General features: G+C 51.8%; 1 protein-coding gene across 4 annotated transcripts in view; it reads right to left on the reverse strand.

Annotated features, from left to right (window-relative positions):
- The window catches only part of TBC1D16 (TBC1 domain family member 16), a 74,792-nt gene extending 66,143 nt beyond the window's left edge, over positions 1–8,649 (reverse strand). For 3 of the 4 annotated variants that reach the window (XM_069482943.1, XM_069482941.1, XM_069482944.1), the window contains exon 1: positions 8,595–8,649. The gene's annotated coding sequence lies outside the window, so the exon portion shown is untranslated. Of the gene's footprint in view, positions 1–410; positions 448–8,594 lie in introns of those variants that run through there. The other variant, XM_069482942.1, reaches the window with a different exon arrangement.
- Positions 8,650–9,190: the final 541 nt, after the last annotated feature.

The raw sequence follows: 9,190 nt of genomic DNA on the forward strand, positions 1-9,190 counted from the left end.
GTATCCAAAATATTATCATTTCAGCACATAATCAACATGAAAAAATTATTAAAGAAATATTTTACATTCTTGAAGTTTTCAAAGTCTGGTGTACATTTTGCAGTTAAGCACATTGAAGTTTTGACCAACCACGTTTTGGGTGCCAGTGACCTGGCGTGGCCGTGGCCTCCGCAGTGGACGAGGCCACAGCAGGCCTGGATCCTCCCCTCCTCTGAGCCGCAAACGGCGTTAGTGTAACCGCCCGCATCGCCAGGGTTGGCTGCAAACAACTCTCAGCTGCTTCCAAAAATCAAAACCATCTTTAAGTGGAGATGTTTTGCCACCACTGAGGATAATCAAAAGAATGTGCTGGAGGTTTTGAAGGAGATTCCAAAACACAAGTGCTCCAAATATAGCGTTTTCCCACGTACCAGCACACGTGGAATCTTGCTTGGGCTCTAGGAGGTACGTCCCAGAAGTGCACTCGTGTGCAAATGAGAAAACAGGTTCCAGCACCCAGAGCATTTGGAACAGACCTCTGTCCGCCACGTGCAGGTTCCGGCTCCTCCCCCATCCCGCGCCTCCCAGTTCCTGCTGGACAGACCAGGCTCCTTTTGGATGAATCAGGGCACGTCTGTTAAACATTAGCCAGCATTATTTGCTCTCGCAAGACAATTTTTACTTATTTTTAAAATCTACTTGCTCCTCCGAGAGCCTGTTTCATCTAAGTTAAACCTGGTCCCCAACCTCTGGCCACCCTCAAAGTAGAAGTGAATACCCCTTGACCAATTTTTTAAATTTTTTTAAAAAATTATGAAACACTCAGAGGAGTGTGCATATCCCTTAAATCTTCCAAAAATATTTGTGTATTTTCTATCATCTTCCACACCCTATCTAAAAGTAAACAAATGAAAAATTTAAAAACTTCCCCACTGGAGTGATATCATCTCTTGCTTTCAGTGACATAGCAAATATATTTTCCTAGGTGGTGTGGGTTGAACTGTACCCCTAGGACTCACGTGTTGAAGTCCTAACCCCAGGACCTCAGAACACGACCTTATTTGAAGATTGTATCTTTACGGAAGTAATTGAGTCAAAATGAGGTCATTAGGGTGGGCCCTAATCCAACCTTATTGGCGTCCTCATAAAATGGAAGTTTGGAGACAGACGTGCATATCCCAGAATGCCACGTGACCCTGAAGACAGCATCCATAGCCAAGGAGAGAGGCCCGGGACAGATCCCTCCCTCACAGCCTCAGCAGGAACCAACCTGCCTGACACCTTGACCTTGGACCCCTGGCCTCCAGAACAGAAAAATGGCTCTCTAATGATCCATCCACCAAGGCAATTATCCTGTTTGTTAGACACTTGTGTTCATCCTGTGAATTGTCTCTTGGTGTGTTTTGTCAATCTGCTGGGCTGTTGAAATTCTTATTTGATATGTAAGAACTCTTTATATAGCAAAGATCATCATTCCTTGCTATAGTTGCTGCACATTTGTTTTTCCTGATTTGTCGTTTGCCTTTTAATTGTATCGTCTATTTTTAAGTACAGAGGTTTTAAACTCTTATGACAAATTATACAGCACAAGCAGGGGTCAGGTCCCCAAGGGAGGTGACAGTTGTAGTTCAGGTCATGGTAGAGGGAGCAGTCCTAAGGCCTCAGAGGGTGCGTACCAGAGGGGCCACGAGGGAGGGACGGAGGGCGAGTTCACCAGGGCCTGCCCTGTGCTGAGCCCACAGCAGCGGCCGCCACGGCGGGCAGGGCTGGAGGAAGCCCCGGCGCAGCAAAGCAGTCGAGGCTGGGATGATGGAAAAGTTCTGGGGACGGAGGGTGGGGACAGTCACACAGCACTGCGAGTGTACTCGATGTCACTGGACTGCACACTTCAAAATGGTTAAAGTGGTAAATTTTATGTTACGTATAATTTACCACAAATAAAAAAGAATAGGCAAACCCGAGGTGTGTTATATATATATATATATATTTTTTTTACTCTGTACTTTCTGTTCATTTTTCTGCAAATCTAAAACTGCCCTAAAAAGTAAAGTCTACTACACAGAAACCTGCACACAGATGTGTATAGCTGCTTTATCCATAATTGCCAAAATTTGGAAGTAACCAAGACGTCCTTCAGGAGGTGAGCGGACACATAAACCGTGGTGCATCCAGACAGTGGGATACGATTTCGCGCTAAAAAGAAATGAGCCGTCAAGCCAGGACAAGACACGGAAGCAGCGCACTCGCCTACTGCTAAGTGAAGGCAACCTGGAAAGGCTACCGGCTGTGTGACTCCAGCTGTGGGACATCTGGCAAAGCCAAACTATGGAAACAGCAAAAGCTCTGTGGTTCAGCTCCTAAGACGGACAAACGAGTGAACGGAGAGCAGAGAGCCGAGGAAGCTCAAAGAAGCCCGCAGCAAAGAGCCGACGTCTGGCTTTTCCAGCCTCTGACAAGGACCGGAGTCCGCTGAAATCAGTGCGGCAACCCGGGGTGCTCAGAGCACCTTGTGGCCACTGTCACGAATCCTCTCCCCACCCGAGGGACGAGACGGACAGAGAAGCTAAAGGCAGAGCCTTGAACCTCATTCTCCTTGAATGCATTTGCTTGACATTTTTGCTTTAAAACAGTTCTCTCTGTTCCATCTGCCGATTTTAGATGATAAGGTCCTGAGTGCGGGACATCTCCGAGCAGTTCCTGTCACGGTGTGCCTAGCAGAAGGCCATCTCCCTTCAAGTTCCCAACGCCTTGTTTTGTTGACGGAGAGGGTGGCAATGCCAACTTGGCAGTTGGCACAAAGAATATGCAGATGGAGTGAAGCCAAGATCTACAATGCACATCAGCTTAAGTGTACAAAAAAAAAGGGTAATGATTTTAAAAGGTATGAAGTAAAAATGCCAGTGCTGGTTTTTCACTGACTGGGGCACCATTACCAGCTGGATTCTCTGCTGCTCGAGGCCATCAGTGACCACGAGGTCGGGCCAGATTTTTGCAAAATAGCCTATTGTGTAATTCGAAAGGAAAGAACAACTTGGTCTCCCCTCAACAAAAATACACATGCTAATAAAACCAAAAACTCTGCAGAAACACCTCCACCTGAGGGTCATTCTTTCCCATCAACCTGCAACTCTTTAAAAGTTAAAGCACTTTTGAGAAATATGGGTTCTCAGCCTTCGACAGCTTGCGGGGCCAAGTTGCACTGGTGAAAAGGAGGTGAAGTCCACTTCCAGGAGGAGGGTTCTGAGGTGGCTGGAGTAAGGGGAGCTGCCTTCGAGGGGAGGTGTGACAGCCACAGAAGCCACAAGCGGGGGGCACGAGAGTGCGCTGGGAAGGGGTAGCAGATTCTTCTTTCACAACCCTGATGGGAACTGGCCCCGCTGCTGGGTTGGAGCCCGGACAGCTCAGGCCGCTGTCTGTCCCCTCTGCCCTCCCTCTAGGAGTGGCCTGGCCACCGAAACTTGGCCCAGAGGCACCTGAAGCTCTTCTGACTCAGGGTGGTAGTGGTGGGGAGGGGTCTCCTCGAAAATAGTTACAGGGGGTGAAGTTAAAATATCTATTACCCAAAATTCACTGCCCAAGATTAGGTGCTTTACACCTTACAGGAGAGTCCTCCTGGATGCAGAAATCGCCACAAATTTAGCAGCTTAAAACAACACAAGTGTATTATCTCGCAGTCCTGGAGTCAGGAGCCCAACACGGGCGTTACTGAGTTAAAATCAAAGTGTCACCGAGGCTGGTTCCTTCTGCAGGCTCCAGGGGACGATCTGTTTTCTGGCCCTTTCCAGCTTCCAGCAGCCGCCACCTTCCTTGGCTCTGGGCCCTTCCTCCGCCTCAAAACCAGTGACGTCCTTCCCATGTGGCGTCACTCTGGCCCTGACTCTCCTGCCTCCCTCCCCCACTCTTAAGGACTCAGTGATTCATTGTGCCCACCGGGTAACCCAGGACACTGTCCCATCTCAAGGTCGGCTGATTAGCAACCTCGATTCCACCCGCAACCTTAATCCTTGGCCACGTAACCGACCATGCTCACAAGTTCCCTGGATTAGGACATGGACATCTTCAGGCCGTTCTGCCAACCACACCAAGCCAAGGGCACTGCAGGGAGCTGACTTCTAAGTCCCAGGGAGGCTTCCGATTGGCTTACCCACTGACCGTCAAGTCCCCCCAAACACAACTTCCCGTTAAGCGGTCAGATGAGGACTGAGGCCTAGAACCCAGGAGAGGAGAGCACGGATGTCCCCGATGTCCCCGTGAGAGCAGAGGGAGCGGGCACAGGACAGCCGCATGCTGCCAGACCAGTGCCGCCCCAGGAGGCTCCACCCACAGCCTTGGTTTCCCGTCCTGGCATAAAGGGCCCCATCGGTTCCCACACAGGGAAACGAGCAAGAGCAAAGGTGCAAAAGTCTCTTCCGGAAGAGACTTCCTACAAAGACCAAAGCAACAGGGTGGCCTGGAGCCACTAGGAGAGGGCACCGCCCCAGTCTCTTCTCTAGTTCCTCACAGCTGTGTGCCTGCCTCAGGCCACCCTGGTTCCGGGCTGGATGCAGCAATCAGCAGGACAGACCTAGCCCTAGCCCTGGCCCTGGCCCCTCACGGAGCTGGCAGTTCCCACCCAGCTGGGGGATGCAGCCCACACCCATTGGTGACAGCTGTTGGCTGCAACAGGGACGGAAGCAGGTAGGGCATGGGGGGAAGGGCACTGGACGCTGAGAGGCTGTCAGGAAACAAAGCCCACAGCTGACTATGCCCTTGGCCTTGTCACTGTCAGACCGCTCAGATGCAAAATGCCCTGTGCTCCAGTTACCAGCCACATGGCCGGCAGAAACCGGTTCATCTGCTTTGCCCTCGAAGCCCAAGCAACAAAGAGCAGGGATAAGACGTGCCTTGTTAAACACGAGCCAGACACAGGCAAACAGGGATCATTTTCCTCCCACAAAACATCTCGCTGGCATGCTCAGTGGGGCCCCAGCTCCCCGCACCCTCCAGAACCAGGCAGGTTCGCCGCCTCTTTCAGGGGACCCCTGGCTTTGTGGATCAAAGGGGGAGGTGAATACTGCAGGCAGCCCAGCTCGGGACCCCCCCCTCAGGCCGCATGGCTTGGGGACGTTGGGTGTCCTCCGGTCTCACCGCTGGGACGAGCTCTTGTGGGGCTGACACAATTGCCCCATTCTGTTGTACTTAACTTCACGTTATCGGATAACACAGAAAAGAAACATATTTGCTTCATACATACATCACATTCAGGATTCACAAGTGACAAAAGGACCGTCGACTTGCATTTAAAATGAAGGAACTAAGGTTTAGGGCATTAACTCAGTAACTCAGTTACCTGCGACATCTGTATTGTGCCTGTATACACGGATACCTAAAGGTTCTCACTGTCTGTGGTAAAGTAGCAGCTAATGCGCCACAAACCAAAATTCAAATGGGATGGTATTGACAACACCCAAAAAGCAACACAACTGACCTTGTTTAAAGAGAGCATTTTAGTTGCAGAAGTTGAAAGGTGAAAGGGTGTCAAACAACATCGCAAAGTATGTCTTGCCCCTCACTTCCAGAATGCTAGAGCATGCAATGAGCAACTGTATCACACCACTGAATTCAGAGTCACTCAGCGTGGGAGAAGCAGCCATAAACAAGAGCGTGTGAGCCAGCGTGGACACGGGCTCCGCACCCACAGCGGTGCCTTCTACGCCAGTCCAGGGGGACCCTGCTACGTCTCGGCCTGTGCAGTCCGTTCAGATCATTCGACACACGCGTCAACTTTAAACACCTGCAAGACAAGCCACCCCACTGGACAACGCATTTGGACTCTCTGTTTCCTTCTTCGTATTAGCCCTGTGACAGGAGCTACTGCGAGCATGAACTGAACTCAGTCTTCAAGTGGCCCGATTTCTCTCATCCTTTGAGGATGGTTATGTAAGTTACGAAGATAAAGAACATATTTCAGATCAGACTTCACTGCTCATAAAAGCAGATTTATTAGAGATGCAAGACCAGGGCCCAAGGGACACATGGGATAAAAACACCAATAAGATCAACAGGATGAAAACTGCCACTGATGCGAAGGCAGAGATTTCCCAAATCGCTGCCCTGTGTTGGGGAACAGAAGAGCGCAAACTTACGCTCTCTCTGTACTCTGGTCTCTCAGTGCACATCAACAAATGACGCCCGACACCTTGGGCATCAGCAAGATCAACCTCTGCCGCTGCAAATCCTCGCGGTCAAGAGCCATCCTCCCCAACCCTGAAACGTTATATGAAATTAAGTAGCTAATCTCACAAGAAAGGACTTAGGCCTGTGAAAAAATCGGGGTCCCTCAGCCGGGGAACAGGGGGAGCTGAAATGTTCCCAGGAGATTGGTGTTGCCAGGCAACCTGATCAGCTCACTCCCCAGAACGCCCTGCAGGGACCCAGGCCCCGGCCAAGCTCTAAAGATAAGAGTGCAAATATGCACACATGGTGAATCCCACCATCTGCCTGCAATCAGCTTTCCACCGGATAGACAACACAAATAGGGAGCCAAAAAGCAAAAACAAAACGTTTTTACAACCTAGCTAAATGTGAAAAATGCAAAGATGCTCATTAATAATAATAATAAATGGTAATAAGCACTTACTCTAGGCCAGGCACGCCATGCTTCAAGGACTTGCAATAAGTCCTTGAAGTAGGCAGTATGATTATTCCTATTTTACAGATGGGGAAACCGAGGCACAGAGGAATTAAGTAAGCACTATGTGCCAGGGTTGGTATTTGAACCCTGCAGTCTATCTGTGCATGCCACATTCTTACCCACTGCACCTGGCTACCCAAAACGGGAGGAGAGACCACAGCAATGGCAGATAGGTGTTGCAACAACAGTGGCTGTTTTCTCAGACGCCTTTACACTGAAGACTGGGAACCCTCTATAGACTAAGCGAACTGGTATGAGAAGCCAGTGGTGACATGGAAATAGCTCCACCTCCTTGCACTTTTAAGAGTCACTTGGTAGAGAGTGTGTATAAGAATGGTGGGGACCCATTAAAAGAGGGGAGGCAGTGTGGCACAATGGCTTTCTGGAGCTGGGGCATCGTGGGCCTGAGACCGAGGTCTGTCAGTCCCAGCTGCATGACCTTGGGGAAGTTACTTCTCTAAGCCTCAGTGTTCCCATCTGCAAAAGGGGGATGACTGCAGTCCCGACTTCATGGGCTTGTTTTGTTAGATAAGTGAATTCATACGGGATAATCAGGAGCTATTACACAACCACCACAGTTGCTGGTGGATTAAATAATTCTACTGATGAAAACTTTCTTTAGCCATATTCCGAGACTGTGCTCACCATAAACACCCTACATACAAAAAAATGGGGTACAGAAAACAAAATAACTACACTCAGCATACAACTTGCCTTTCTTTCAAACCAGACAACAGACAGCCATTAACAAACTCTATAATTAGTACTAAACGATATTTCTCGCCTTAATAATCCTTTATTTGCAAAAGGTTTCATGTCTCTTTAAAGTGTTAATATTCACTAATTAATTTTAATGTCAACATTTCTAACGAGGAATTTCTAAAACTAATGCACAGATCTTTTAAAGCACTTTAATCAATCCTAACGGATTTGGAATGGAATTCCCCACTCCCTGACAATATGCCCATCGCACGGGCATCTTTGAGAAGCATTTCCCTTTTCTTCCCAGATAAAAGAAGTGGGTGTCTTCAAATAGTAAAGTAGATCCTCAGGATCAAATCACAGGGTAGCCAACCAGACCAGCTTCTCATGTGAACTCCACCAGGCAGTGAGACAAAGTTTACACCAGAAACAGACCAACTTTTACTATGTCCCTTTCTATTCGTTTTCTAATTCTGAATCAAATCTAACTAGACTGTGGCCAACATATGACACCAACTTCCGAGTGTGGGGACAACAGGATTTCAAGACTCACCGGCTTCTGGCAGGATTCCTTAGGTTATTTTTAGCAATCTTAAATTGCCTTTTCTTTCTTTCTTTCTTTTTTTTTCTTCCTCCCATCCTTTCTTTTCTTTTTCTTTTCTTTCTTTCTTTCTTTCTTTTTTTTTTTTTTAAGGAAAGAGCAAGGGTGCTGAGCCCAGGCCGAAGGAAGCGAGCTGCTGAGGTGCGGGTCCGAAACAGCGCAGACCACCCGCACTACAGGCCCCGGAGTGAGAGGGGCGCGCGCGCCCCGGGAGAAGCACACTTTGGGGGGCTGCGTCCGCGAGCGCCGGCACCCCACAAGGTCCCAGTCGCGTGCTCCAACGAACAAGCCAGACAAAGACCGCTAGTTCCCCGGTCCACGGCTCCAGACAGGCGGGGACCGAGGCTCCCCGAATTAGGCCCAGTCCCGGCCCGGGGCACCCCCGCTAGCCGCGAAGGGGGTCCCCGGCTACCCCTTGCGTGATCCCGGGTCCTCCCGCAACGCCCGGCTTCTGCTTGCGCCCCGCATCCCTGGGCTTCCGCTGGACTCGGGCCCCCCGCCCCGGCCCCTCCCCGGCCCCGCGGCTGCAGGCCCTCGCGCCCCGCGCGCCCCAGCCGACTCCGCCGAGGAGCGCTGCCCAGTCCGCGGCCGGCCCCGCGGCCCCGGCTCCTGCCGCCCGGGCCGGGCCCGGACACCTACCCGCGTCCCGCTGCGGGGGCCGGATTCGCGCCGGCTCTGAGAGCCGCCACCGACGCTGCCGCCGCTGCAGCCGCCTGTGAGGCGCGGCGGGGCGGGGACGCGCTGGAGGCCCGGCCCCGGCCCGCCCCCGGCCCGCCCTCAGGCCCGCCCCGTCCGCCTCCGGGGGCTCCCGACCCGGCCCCTGTCCCAGCCCTGGGCCCAGCTCCGGGCCCCGCCGCCCGCCCTGGCCCCTGGCTCTGCCCCTGACCCGAGCTCCGTAGCCCGGGGGAGGCCGGGCCCCGGGGACGCCCCCGCGTGCGTTCGCCGTCTCCGAGCCACCCTCGGCACTTGGTTTCCACAGCTGGGGCTAGGAGGGCACGACCCCACCGTGCACGGTGACACCTGTCGCTGCAGAAACTGAGACAGGGCGCGGCAGAGCCGGGACACACATTGGTGAGGAAAATGCACATTTATGCATTAGTATATTTATTAACTGGATGTCCTGTGGTCTGTGTGCACACACGCTAATATAGGTGGCACAATAGCCACGCCGCCCCGCGCTCGCCCACCCCGCGCCGGGCCCGGCCGGAAGTTGACGGCGTCGCCTAGCAACGGCG

The sequence above is a fragment of the Eulemur rufifrons genome, chromosome 9 (assembly GCF_041146395.1).
Source record: "Eulemur rufifrons isolate Redbay chromosome 9, OSU_ERuf_1, whole genome shotgun sequence".
Classification (NCBI taxonomy): Eukaryota; Metazoa; Chordata; class Mammalia; order Primates; family Lemuridae; genus Eulemur; species Eulemur rufifrons.